Source organism: Lissotriton vulgaris, chromosome 4_1 (assembly GCF_964263255.1).
Source record: "Lissotriton vulgaris chromosome 4_1, aLisVul1.2, whole genome shotgun sequence".
Taxonomy (NCBI): domain Eukaryota; kingdom Metazoa; phylum Chordata; class Amphibia; order Caudata; family Salamandridae; genus Lissotriton; species Lissotriton vulgaris.
The window spans coordinates 1,691,751,770-1,691,766,500 of record NC_141691.1 but is presented as its reverse complement, the minus strand read 5'-3'; positions in this window follow the sequence as shown (position 1 = coordinate 1,691,766,500).

Sequence of the window (14,731 nt, the reverse complement as noted above, 5' to 3'; positions counted from 1 at the left end):
AGAGGCCCCGGCTATCAAAGAACATGTTTGTTCCTTCCTATTACTTAATTGGATGGCTGAAATGTTTTCTGATAAGAACAATGCCTTCCTCTTGGAAGCAGTTGCAACGTACTGTGCCTATACGCTGTTGGAGTGAAGTGGTATGGATCCAACTTCAACGCGTACTACACTAGGTTTAATTGTTTTCATTTCCTGGATTGGAAAGCATGCAGCCCCTACTTGACTGTTTTTTGAAAAAATTGGTGGTTATTAATTCAGAATTTTTACTCCAAATCTTCCAGTTTGGCAAATTTTTAACTTGATTCCGTCTCAATCGAACTTGAACTCTGAGTTCCTAAATTGTCTTCCTTCTTGTTCCGATCAAGGGAGGGTGTAGTGAAGGCAGGGCCCTGCGTGCACACATTGCTATGTTAGCATATGCCTATTAGAAGTTTAAACGTAATTTTGCCACTTTGCAGCTTTTGCACACCACACTGCATGTATCTGTTATTGTAAGTTAGACTGCTTGACTTTTCTTCACATGAGAAAACCTTGTTTTCGACATCCCTAGACTTACACCACGATCTCTGTCTGTACAGTGTGCAGAAACCTCCAAGGTTAACAAAACAATGTAATCTGTTATTCGGGCTGATCGGCTCACTCTCTAGACACAACATGCACACAGCTGTGCCTTTAATATTGCATTGCATGCATGAATAGAGCACTTGGAGAAAGTCCGTTTCCAGAGAGAGAGAGCTTTTGCAGATCGTGGAGGTATGGGGTTCCCCATTCAAGCCTAAGAGACTTTCTATTATTATTATAAAACCTAGTTCCTAGCTAGTGAGGGTGGCATACAAGGCACTATAGGACCTGATTCCACTATCATTATAATATGATTTCTCCCTTTGTGTTTTATGGAATTGTGACAATGCTTATTGTATTATTTTTAATCATATGCCTGCTTATGTTAGCAAAAATACTGCATCTTAGAGCACGTCATTACAATAGACATTTTAAACTTTACAGTGACTCTATTTACTCACGTTGTGGACTGGTATGAGAATGAAACAAAAGAGTGTTCTTGATTTCCACCACTCCTGAGTGTATCCCAAGTCGCATGTTCTGGGTTGTCTAATCATTGGTACCTTTGCTATAGGATGAAGAGCTAATGAGACACTGATGCTAGTCGGTTAGGGGTTCTAGGTACTGAGGTGAGTTTTTTGGTACACCACAATTCACTGAGGTCCTGGGTCTCTGTGCACAGTTCTGTGTAAGAGCAGAATCCCCGCATCAATATGAGGAAAGCTGCACCACAGTTCATTCCTGGAAGAGGGAATGTAGATAATGACCCAAATAGTGCTGATGCTAGAGCTCATTTTTTGTATAATTGGATATATACGCCCTGGAAAAGGACGGATGTACTTACTTTAAAAGCCTCCCTACCAGACATACGGAAAAATCCTAGAGGATTTTATGATGATGTACAGGCAAGCATTGATGATTGTATCATGACTTAAGCAGATATTGATATGTTTTTGGTATGATCCTGCCACCTGATATGTGGCGACTTACCCAGAAACAGGATCATGCTGTTAATTTGGGAGGAGATAGGGTTGCCATAATAGCAGCTGATAGAGATAGGAAGCTTGGTCGGAAACGTAGTCAGCTCATACTGGATCTTCCTGGTGGCATACTTACTTACATAAAAATGATGGTTACAGCTAGGAAAATAAATTGGGCACTCCTTACTGCTTGTAAACAAAAACAGCGGGAGGCCGTCCCTGATTTTTTTACTCGCTTTGAGGAAGTGTTCCATGATTTTAGTGGGCAAGATACATCTACACCTACGGGTGCACATTTATTTGTGGATAGATTTGTGGGAAATTTACTTCCTGAGACATCGGTTCGATTAAAGAATTCTCATAGCACATGGACTTCAGTGACTCCGAAAGCTATATTAGATATGGCTCAGTATTGCCAGAATCAGGTTACCTCAGAGTAAGAACGAAAAAAAGAAAAACTAAAATAATTGAAAACTATGGTGATGATGGTTCAGGCCTATGGACCCAAGGTCGAGGACGTGGCCAAAATTATGGTCAGACTTATAGACCAGTGCCTCCAGTAGGGCCACCACCTAGACAAACTCCATTAGGGCTGGATCAGTGTGATTATTGCAAAGAGAAAGGACATTGGCTTTCTGAATGTCCTGTTTTGGCTGCTAGTGGGAGAGGAAGGGGACAAGTGAATATTAATCGAGGGACTTCAGCTCCTCGACAGCAGCCACTGCAGGTTCAAGCTCCAGAGAGGAATAGGTCAGGAAACTATTTTGATCAACGAAATAATTAATATTCTATGGAGGATTGGGAATCAGAGGAAACTGTGGAAATACATTTTGCCTAGGACAGCGTATGACGAGGAGGACTAGTTGAGATACCTGTTGATCAGTCAGGGCCCTATAAAACAACCGCCATACTTGGGCAGGATCAAAAAAATGTTGTGGATACAGGGGCAACATGTAGTGCGATATCTCAGAAACTGGTCTCTAGGACACCCTTGTCTGGCAAAATGTTCACATCAATAGGGTTTGATGGAACACCAACTCCTAGCCCTGTGTCCCAAAAACTACCTTTGCAGGTTGAGAATTTCATCACTACAGCCACTTTTTTACTTCCCCCTCATGCTCCAGATAATCTGATGGGACTTGATCTTTTTAAATATTTCCATGCTACTATCCATTGTTCCCCATCTGGAGTACGTGTGATTTTCGGGGAAAAGACATTGCCTAAACAATATAATTTTTCTTTATGTTCGGATCTTGATTCTGTCCCTTCATGTGTTTGGGCTACTGTTGATACAGATGTGGGAAGAATGGACATATCCCCAGTACATATACAGGTCCGTGAGGATGCTTCCTTACCAAGGGTACCACAATACAAAATATCAAAAGAAGGTGAGGTTGCATTGATATCTATCATTGACGACATGATACTTACAGGAGTTGTTGAGGAAGTTTCCTCTAATGTATGCAATAGCCCTATTCTCCCCATTCTAAAATGGGGTGATGGAACAAGAGATAAGATTTACAGATTTGTGATTGATTTGAGAGAAGTCAACAAAATAGTGATCCCTCAATATACTGTTGTCTCTGATATTACGACATTGTTGACATTAATCCCACCTACAGCAACTGTAGTCTCTTATCGACCTCAAACATGTTCTCTATTCCTATACATAAAAACAGTAGATATCTTTTTGGGTTTTCATTACGAGGTCGCTCATTTAGATTTTGTAGGGCTCCACAAGGCTATACAGAAAGCCCTAGCATTTACAGTCAGGCACTTAAGCAACAGTTGGATGAACTTCTTTTACCACCAGGAGCTACACTAGTGCAATATGTTGATGACATTTTGCTAGCTGCAGACACAGTTGAGCATTGTAAAGAGGCCACTCTCTCTCTTTTATGCACCTTGCTGTCAAGGGACATAAAGTCTCTAAGAATAAGCTGCAATATTTTCATTCTGAGGTCACTTATTTAGGTCACCTCTTGTCTGAGGAAGGCCGCACTCTGATTAAAGACAGGATTTAAACTATCCTAATAATTCCTATTCCAAGTACACAAAAAGAAGTCAGTGCACTTATTGGAACTACTTCCTACTGTAGACAGTGGATCCCAAATTTCTCCCTTATCATCATACCTCTTTTGTATCTTGTTACTAAAGAGACTCCCTCTCTTCTACCATGGACATCTGAATATCAGAAAGCATATCAACAGCTTCGCACATCCCTTTGTTCTGCTCCAGTGTTAGGCACCACAGACTATGCAAAGCCTTTCATGTTATATGTCCACGAGAGAGAAGGATGTGCATTGTCAGTTTTGACACAGCCATATGGTAATAAGCATTGTCCCTGTGCTTATTTCTCAGCTGTATTAAACCCAGTGGCCAGGGGACTTCCAGGTTGTCTCAGAGCAGTTGCTGCCACAGCGGTTTTTATACGGCAATCTGAGGGAATAGTGTTGAGTAACAAGCTTATGGTTATGGTACCACATTTTGTGGATGCACTCCTGAATCAGACTAAGACACAACAATTGACTAGGGCTAGATTCACAGTATACAAACTCATGCTTTTGGCACCTCATATCACTCTTAAGAGATACTTGACATTGAACCTGTTACATTCTTATATGTTATGTTCCTTTAAGCTATTGGAATGTCAACATGTCCATGATCTATGCTAGAATGCTCTGTTGTCACTTTTGAAGGTTGCTACGTGCTGTGAACATCTAAGGGGTCTTTTCCTTCAATTAAACCTCTTCTTATGAACTACCTTTGCCTGTGTTTCCTACTTTTAAAAGTGGCGACGAGGGAGGAAACAACCCATCATCCTGTGACCCCGTGATGTTCTTACAAGATTTTTATTTTCGTCTTTTAAAAAAAAAAGTAAACGAAACCTTCAACTGCAACTGACTAAAGAACAGATTCATTTTTTCTCGTTAACAAGGACTGCTTCAACTACGTCTCATTCAGGTTCATTAATTCATATTTCATGTGAGTAAACTCGTTTTCGTTGTACTTGAGGTTGTATAAACATTGCAGAGCGCATCGACTCTACTCTACTAAAAAAAAAAGACACGCTATTAAAGACAAACGTGACACCCTATTAATGACAAGCGTTGAGTAAGCGTTGTGATAAAGCGGCAGAAAAAGCACTTAACAAAGCGTTTCAGACGACGCCTACTTGCATATTTTTTTGATATTGGATACCGTTGGTGCTCGTGAGTGCGCTGCAATCGGCGTTGGATTGATGCATCATTCGAGTTGTTTTTCCTCGCGTTGCTGAGCACGCCGAAGCCGGCGTTCCAGCGGCGACATCTTGAGCTTCACCAATTACGCACGACGTTTTGCAATGCATTGTGGGTCACGCAGTGCATTCTGGGACATGCTTCCTTAGCAACCACGCCGCATTCAATGTAAATTAACTATTTCTTCGTCTTCAAGCCGTTTTTTAGCTTTTGAACTCGATTTAACTCTTAATTCATCTTCGATTATAAAAAAAAATGAAAGAAGAAAACCAACTACATTCTAGACAACGGTGACTACTTTTATTTTGTTAATTTTTTTTTTCTCTCTCTTCTATTTTTCTTCAACTGTTATATTGTTATTTATTATTATTTGATTTGTTAACATGGAAACCAAAACAATTTTGGCTCCACCAAAATTCTTACAGGATCCAGGTGTTCCTCCTATGAATTGGGAGGATTGGCGTGAGTCTTTTGAGACATATTTGGAAGCTATTAGTGGAGAAGTATTTGTAGGTTCACGCAAATTAGCGCTTCTCAAACATAGTCTTGGTGTAGAAGGTAGAAAAGTGTTAAAAACATTACCTATACAATCCAATAGTGTTCCTAAGGCATGTGTAGTTGGAGAGGATGATCACAGTGATGAAGAAATTGTATTTGATTGTTCAAAAATTGAGACATTTTCTTCTGATGAATATCTTGATTCCTTAAAAGCTTTAGAGGAAAATTTTGGCAAAAAAACAAGCATTGTTGTAGAAAGACATAAATTCTTCTCAAGAGCACAATTACCAGTTGAATCTATAGAACAATATGTTAATATTTTGAGAAGATTAGCAGTTACTTGCAAGTTTAAAAATTTACATGAAGAGATTATAAGAGACCAATTCATTAATAGAACCAGTAATACAAAAATTCAAGAGAAATTATTGGATTTAAAAGATCCATCTCTTCATAAAACCATTTCAATTGCCAGAAGAGTTGAAAATAATTCCCATTATGTTAAGGAATTGGGTGCACATAGCAAAGACTCTAAGTTTTCTGATAGCAAAGAATCTAGTGGTGTATGCACCATAGTTAATAACAAACGAAAATCTTTTGATAATAGATATAACACTAAACGTGATGTTAGAACTAAACCTCTAACATTTTCCGGTGGTAATAAAAACACCACATTGTATAACAAACCATCTTCTAACAAGACACAAAATTTTAACAAACAGTTTTGTTTCAGATGTGGTAATGCAAGACATACTTCTGAAAATTCTTGGTGTCCTGCATCAAATGTAACATGTTTTAAGTGTAACAAAACTGGCCATTTTGCCAAAATATGTAGATCTGACAATCCTAATGCATGGAAAAATTCTGTCAATTTTGTTGCTCAACCTATTTGTTCTGATAGTGACAGTGACATTGAAGTCATGGCAATTTGGAATGAGGTTAATCATATTTCTGATGAAATTCAACCTCCCAAGTGTGAAGTTACGATTAATTGTCATAAATTATTTCTTTGGGCAGATTCTTGTTCCTTATACACTATCATCGACAAAAACATGTGGGAAACTTGTGGTAAACCCGATCTTTCATGTTCTCCAAAAACTCCTGTAGGTTATTTGGGCATCAAATTACCTGTGATTGGATGTTTTACATCCGAACTCATTTTCAAAGACAGGGACACTTCTGGAATTGTGTATGTTGTAGAAAAAGGCAGAGCTTTATTAGGATGGAAAGAACTTTGGAATTTGGGAATGACTCTTGATCCCAACCATCCTGATCAAGTTTTATTATCTCCTAATTGGCACAAAAAACATTCTGATGAAGTTATGGTAACTCAAGAAGATGCAAGTTTAGAATGGCATAAAAAATTTCCAGATTTGTTTAGTTCAAAGTTGGGGTGTCTTAAAAAATTTGAGCATCGTATTATCCTTAAATCTGACTCTATATCGGTTGTCCATAAGGTGTGCAATGTTCCTTTTGTGTTGAGATCACAACTTAAAGTTGAACTTGATCGTTTATGTCAACAAAACATTATAGAACCTATCGAAGCATCTGATTGGCTTAGTCCAGTGGTTTTGGCGCGAAAACCCAATGGCAAATTGCGCATGTGTGTCGATTTAAGAGACCTAAACAAGAACATTTGGGTAGATCGCTACCCCTTACCCAAGATTAATGAGATGGTGGCATCAGTTAGGGATGCTAAGTATTTTTCGTCAATTGACTTATCAAACGCTTCCCATCAGATAAAATTACACCCAGAATCTCGCCATTTAACATCCTTTGTTACTCCCGAGGGGGCCTTTCAATTTTTAAGGATGCCTTTTGGGTTATCCTCTGCATCAGCTGTTTTCCAAAGGGTTATGAGTAAAGTTCTTGAAGGTATACCTAACATGTTAGTTTTTCAAGATGATGTACTTGTGTGGGGGGACAGTAAAACTGTCCATGACAAAACTCTAAATATTGTGTTACACAAACTTCAATGTGCCGGTTTGACTGTTGCTGCTGAAAAGTGCAAGTTTGCTACCAATGAAATTGAATACTTGGGGCACACGTTGTCAGTGGAGGGGGTTAGACCTAAAAAGAATTTATTGGATGCCGTAAAGAATGCTCCATCTCCATCTGATAAAGACCAACTCCGTTCTTTTTTAGGACTTGCGGAGTACTATTCTAAATTTGTGCCAAATTTTGCTTCCAAGGTTTTCTGTTTTAGACTCTTAATGAAGAAAGGTGCCAAGTTCGTGTGGAGTGCAGAATGTCAGTCTGTTTTTGAGGATGTAAAAAGAAACATAATAGATGCCGTCGCACTTAAACCTTTTGATCCCAACAAAAAGTCAATTATCGTTGTTGACGCAAGTGCATATGGATTAGGAGCTGTGTTAATGCAAGGTAAAGAGAAATTGGAATGGGTTGTAGCTTTTGCTTCCCGTACTTTGAAGGGTGCTGAACCTTCATATTCACAACAAGGGGTGGTGAGGGACAGAGTCTCTGAATTAAACAGAATACTCTCACCCAGTCAAGAGATCAGGGCTAGATCCAACACCGTTTTTTAGCTCACTGCACCATCCCAGTTTCAGAACCTGGCTGTTTGCAAATTAGTCTGTTCCTGTCCCAGTGCATGATGGGAACAGGGCAAACCAAACTACAAAAGCCAATTCTTACACTGGGAAGGAAACAAGCTACCGGGGACCGGTTTCTGGCATTTCAGCCTCTTCGGTCCGGCTTGCTTGAATCCTGATGGTGCAATGAGCAAGGGACTCACATCTGAGTATACCCTTCCACGCTTAGGGTGGACAAAAATATTTACAACAAGGGGTGGTGAGGGACAGAGTCTCTGAATTAAACAGAATACTCTCACCCAGTCAAGAGATCAGGGCTAGATCCAACACCGTTTTTTAGCTCACTGCACCATCCCAGTTTCAGAACCTGGCTGTATGCAAATTAGTCTGTTCCTGTCCCAGTGCATGATGGGAACAGGGCAAACCAAACTACAAAAGCCAATTCTTACACTGGGAAGGAAACAAGCTACCGGGGACCGGTTTCTGGCATTTCAGCCTCTTCGGCCCGGCTTGCTTGAATCCTGATGGTGCAATGAGCAAGGGACTCACATCTGAGTATACCCTTCCACGCTTAGGGTGGAAAAAAATATTTACAACAAGGGGTGGTGAGGGACAGAGTCTCTGAATTAAACAGAATACTCTCACCCAGTCAAGAGATCAGGGCTAGATCCAACACCGTTTTTTAGCTCACTGCACCATCCCAGTTTCAGAACCTGGCTGTATGCAAATTAGTCTGTTCCTATCCCAGTGCATGATGGGAACAGGGCAAACCAAACTACAAAAGCCAATTCTTACACTGGGAAGGAAACAAGCTACCGGGGACCGGTTTCTGGCATTTCAGCCTCTTCGGCCCGGCTTGCTTGAATCCTGATGGTGCAATGAGCAAGGGACTCACATCTGAGTATACCCTTCCACGCTTAGGGTGGACAAAAATATTTACAACAAGGGGTGGTGAGGGACAGAGTCTCTGAATTAAACAGAATACTCTCACCCAGTCAAGAGATCAGGGCTAGATCCAACACCGTTTTTTAGCTCACTGCACCATCCCAGTTTCAGAACCTGGCTGTATGCAAATTTGTCTGTTCCTGTCCCAGTGCATGATGGGAACAGGGCAAACCAAACTACAACTATACCGGTGATGGATCAAGCCCTGATCTTTGGACTGGGTAAGAGTGGTCTGTTTAACTCAGACACTCTGTTCATCACCACCCCCTTTTCTAAATCGTTTTTGGCCACTTTAGGTGTGGCAGGGTATACTCAGACATGAGTCCCTTTCTCACTGCTCCATCAGGATTCAAGCAAGCCGGGCCGAAGAGGCTGAAATGCCAGAAACCGGTCCCCGGTAGCTTGTCTCCTTTCTGGTAAAGAATTGGCTTGGTAGTTTAGTCTGCCCTGTTCCCATGATGCACTGGGCCAGGGACAGACTGATTTGCATATAGGCAGGTTCTGAGCTGGGATGGGGCAGTGAGATAAATAACGGTGATGGATCAAGCCCTGATCTTTGGACTGGGTAAGAGTGGTCTGCTCAATTCAGACACTCTGTTCATCACCACCCCCTTTTGTAAATCGAACCTTCATATTCAGTCATTGAGAAAGAAGCTTTGGCTTGTTTTTGGGGAGTAAATTATTTTAGGAATTATGTTTGGGGCACTAATTTTGAACTGAGGACTGACCGCAAACCCCTTGTGGATATATTCTCAACTAAAGGTGCTGGTAGGGCGACTCCTAGAATTGCGAAATGGATTTACAAATTACAAGAGTATGATTTCTCAATGAAATATGTACCAGGCATTAAAAATGTTAATGCTGATTGTTTATCTCGTCTTCCTATTTGTGGTGAAGACTCTGTCTTGGATCAAGATGAGGATTGGTCTATAGCTTCCGTAGATGAAATTTGCAATGGTGCCATTGATGAAACGGAATGGAAAAAAGCTGTTCAAGAAGATCTAGTTTTAAAGGAAGTTATGGTGCGATTATCTTCACCGTGCAATACTTTCTCATGGAGTAATTGTGAATTGTCTGAATATAAAACTGTGTGGCCAGAACTCTCTTATGATATGGATGCGGGTATTGTTAGGAGAGCAGACAAACTTGTTGTACCATCTAGTTTACGTGACAGGTTATTAGATCTTGTCCACGTGGGACACTCAGGTATGTCCGGCATGAAAAGAAGATGTAGGTGTGATTTCTGGTGGCCAGGTATGGATAAGGATGTGGAAAGGCGTGTTAGGAATTGTACGGCATGCACCTGCAGTGATAAATCTCACATTTCCCAAGAATCCAACATCAGTCCTGTTTTGTTTCCAGACAGACCGTGGCAAAGATTAGCTATGGACATTTATGGTCCGTTTAGCATTGGTAATATTGCTGGAAAATTTGCCATTGTTTTAATGGATTATTACAGCAAATGGCCTGAAGTAGCATTTGTGAGGGAGATTAAGGCATCTAACATAGTCAATTTTTGTGATGAGTTGTTTCATAGAGAGGGTTTTCCTGAAACCATCACTACTGACAATGGCCCACAATTTATTGCTAGTGAGTTTCAAAACTATTTACGCTTATGTGGTGTGAAACACATTACTACTGCTGTTTACTGTCCTAGAGAAAACGGTATGGTTGAAAGGTTCAACCGCGTATTAAAAGAATGCATACAGTTGGCTACGATTGATGGTGCTGATTGTAAGGTTGCAGTCAAAGACATGATTTGGAGTTATCGTAATACTCCACATTCTGCAACCTTGGTATCACCCTTTCACCTTCTCAAGGGACGTTCTGCTAACAATAAAGTAGCTCCCGCATGGATGCTCAAAACTGTTTGTGGTCAGGTTCAAAAAGAAAGTTTGAATGATAGAATGAATGTTTATCAACAGAAGTATGTGGTGAGACACAACAGTAAACTCAAGAAATCAGGAAAATCTTTCCATGTTGGTGATATGGTCAGGACTTCTCGTTTTGGTTTGTCAAAAGATGGTTCTTCCAAGTGGTCCCATCCGAAGAAGGTGTTGGAAGTGATGGGTAATTGTGTGCTTTTGGATGATGGTCGGAAATGGAATTTTTGTAACATTGTTTTGTGCAATGAACTAGAACGGAATTTGTGGTTGAACAAGAACAACAATACTTCTATTTCCGTACCCAAATCTAATGCTACTATGCCACCTAATCCTTCCACTATTCCTGCAGTTTCCCCGTGTAATGTCCAACAAATGTCTTCCAATTTGGTTAAGGTGGATGTTCCGAGTTCAAGAAGGTTATCTGGAAGAATTATTGTAAAACCCAGCAAGTTCAATGATTATATGTTATATTCTTAATTGTTTTTTTTTATTTTTGGAAAGGGAGATGTGTTACATTCTTATATGTTATGTTCCTTTAAGCTATTGGAATGTCAACATGTCCATGATCTATGCTAGAATGCTCTGTTGTCACTTTTGAAGGTTGCTACATGCTGTGAACATCTAAGGGGTCTTTTCCTTCAATTAAACCTCTTCTTATGAACTACCTTTGCCTGTGTTTCCTACTTTTAAAAGAACCCAGCTACATTGTTACCTTTGTCAGCAGAACAAGCTCATGATTTGCATGACTGTATTTTTCTCACAGAAGAACAAACTAAGGGAAGAATAGATCTAAAGTATACACCTTTGTTAGACCCTGAGGGAGAACTATGGGTGGACGGTTCTTGTCTAAGCCTATCTGATGGCACTACCTCTGTATCCTATGCCATAACTACATTACTGACTGTGGTGGAAACAGCCTGTATCCCACAAATATCTGCCTAAGCAGCTGAACTTATTGCGCTCTTGAGGGCTTGCGAACTTAGTCAGGGATTAAGAGTAAACATTTATACAGATAGTCAGTATGCATTTGGTGTGGCATGCCACTAATTTTAATCTGCTGGTGCAGGGTCACAACTCTTGCCACGGGTCCTTATCAAGTAAAGAGGAATCGACACTGGAGCGAAGTCAAACCATAGGGCTATTTATTAAGCATTCATGAAAGGGTCTCCATCCTACCAAGATTCTCAAGGAGAGAGCACGCTTGAGTGATGGCTACATGGGATTTTATAGGGAAGATCACAGACAATGAATGCCCAGAGGCCAATAGAGCTCTGGAAAAAACACACAAATGAGACAGTGCCTGTTGTAATTGTCGCGTCCTGAAGCTGCAACTCAAGATAGGTTATCTGAGCAAATTTTATCTAAGGCTTCACCATTGTTTAAAAAACACACGAAACCCTCAGTGCATACATCAGCTGTTCTTTTGTGCAGACTTGGCATGTTTAAGCAGCCTTCAATGTCTCAATTTTAGATTTGTTACTTTGGGCCAGATGTAGGAAGCCTAATTCTGGTCGGTAACGGACGAAATTACCGAATTTTGTCCATTACCGACCGGAATTAGGCTTTTCATATGTAGGTGGCTACATTTCAGAATCGGTATTTAGGAATTCGGTAAATTACCGATTCTTAAAAATACAGAACCGGTAAATTACCGATTCTGAAATGTATGGAGCACTCAAATGAGTGCTTTACCCATTTTAGGATTTGTTATTTACCACCAACTATAAGTATTGGTAAATAACAAATACCTTTGAAAATGCAAATCTGTGCATTTTCAAAGGTGCCATTTGGCAGACATACATGCCCTTAGGGCATGTATGTGTGCCACATGTGCACCCATACACAATTGAGGGGTGCAACAGGGTGTCAAAGTGACACCCTGCCACCCTTCAATATTTTTCCCCTTTTAACGAATCGGTATTTACCGATTCGGTAATTGCCATTCATTCCTATGGGCCTCCAGGCCCATAGGAATGAATGGCAATTACCAAATCGGTAAATACCGATTCGGTAATTACCGAATCTTACCGATTCGGTAATGTTTAACGAAAAATTACCTACATCCCATTTACCTATTCTTAAATACCGAATCGGTAAAATTCGGTATTTAAGAATAGGTAAATTGAGATTACCTACATCTGGCCCCTAATGTTTATGCAAGTGTGGTGTCAAGGACAGAGCCAGGCTGAAAACAGGACAAAGGTGAGCATGGATGAGGCACAGCTGAATTAAAAAATGATTTTACATTTTCACAGTAGGACCAAAAGGCGGTCAAGAACACCAGCTAATTAATTCATGTGAGCCAAAGTGGTGTGTAGGGAAGGGGCAGCCACCTCAGGACAACAGTTTTGATGTGCTAATTTCCTAATTAAGAGGGTCGATGTGAATGATCTGGGTCTTCGTAAGTTAAGTCCAAGGCTAATAAACAAACCAGCGTGAGTCAAGGATTCCAGGTTAAAACCTCCTAGTTTTAATCAGAATTATAATCATTACAGAAAGCAAAAAGTAATTCGTTAGTTAATTAGGAATCAACCTCAATGAAATAGTTAAAGTAACATTATGCAAGAAGATTACCATAAGGTTAGCCTCTGGAGGAAATCCAAGGAAAGAACTAAATATAAAGCAAATAGACTCACTGACATAGCATGTATTTTGCTCCCAAAGAAGACTAGAAAAATCTGACTCGTCTCTAAAATAATAATGCTTTTGTAATGTTTTAGCCTACAGAAGCCACACAGAATTCTTGGTTTGTTATGAAATGTTATGCATTAACAACCAATGTTACTAACATGTAAACCAATCACTATTCTGGTAAATACCATACTTCTAGAGAGACCTGTTTTCTAAAGCATTTCATTTGTAAGGCTATGCATAACGAGTTAAGCACTCACATTGACATTTTATGCAACACTGTAATACAATGGTGTGTTTGGCTAATAAATTGCATGCTCAGACCATCAGCAGGAAACCTTGAAAAGTTACACGATAGAGGAGCATTCTCGACATGTCTTTCTTGACTGAACAAACACATTACAACTTACAGACACTAAAATACATGTTTCTTTTTGATGATTCCCTGAAATGGAAAAGCACACAAGTATAGAAAATAAAGTAAGTCTTCCTCACACAAAATAAACGTGCACTGCTATTTTACAAAATGTAAAAAGCTAATAATACAAGCTGAGTAGCCCTCAGTCATGCTAACTGAATCACATCTAAATTATGGATCGTTTTCTAATTTGTAAAAACTCACCTTGGGCGGCCTATATCAGAAACCTGTAGTTACACTTCCTTGCCTACGATGACAGAGGTTTTACACATTCACACAAGAGTAGATACATGGCAGAGTACAGAAAATCTAAAGCGGATGCAAGACAGGCTGAAGTGAGTATACAGCTTCTGTTTTAGCAAGAATAAGAAACTATAGGAACAATTATGGACACTATAAGGAGAATAGGTGGTGACTTTAATATAAGATTTGATCCCGAGAAAGATAGTTCTAATTTAAAGTACCCAAGCGCAACCCCTAATCACGAAGAGTAATGAAAAACCTAATTTTAAATTTAAACTTAGTGGATATATGGAGATCCAAGAAAGGAGATGTCCAGGGATTTACCTATTATAGTAAAAAATATAGACACTCCTCTCGGATCGATTATATGTTGGCCAATAAAGAACATTTAAATAACATCATAAACATCTTGATCCAGTTATTACATCTATCTGATCACGCCCCCCCCCCCCCCAATAACTGTTTATGCCATCAGTGGGAAGTGTATACAACCTAGATGGACATAGAATAGAGCGATGCTTGCCGACGGGGAGATCATACAATCAATTAGCAGATCCGCCTCAGAATTTTTTTCTATTAATTTGGGATCAACTTCCATAGACCAGGTATGGGATGCCCATAAGGCCAATTTGAGAGGTCATCTGCATGCCCTCATAAGTTCCAAAAATAGACAAAAAGCCCAAGATTTACTAGCATTAGAGAGGGAGGGAGAAAGGAGCCCTGGAGGGAGAAAGGAGTAAGCTAAGCGAAGGAGACAGGGGGGAAATTGAGTTAGTAGATG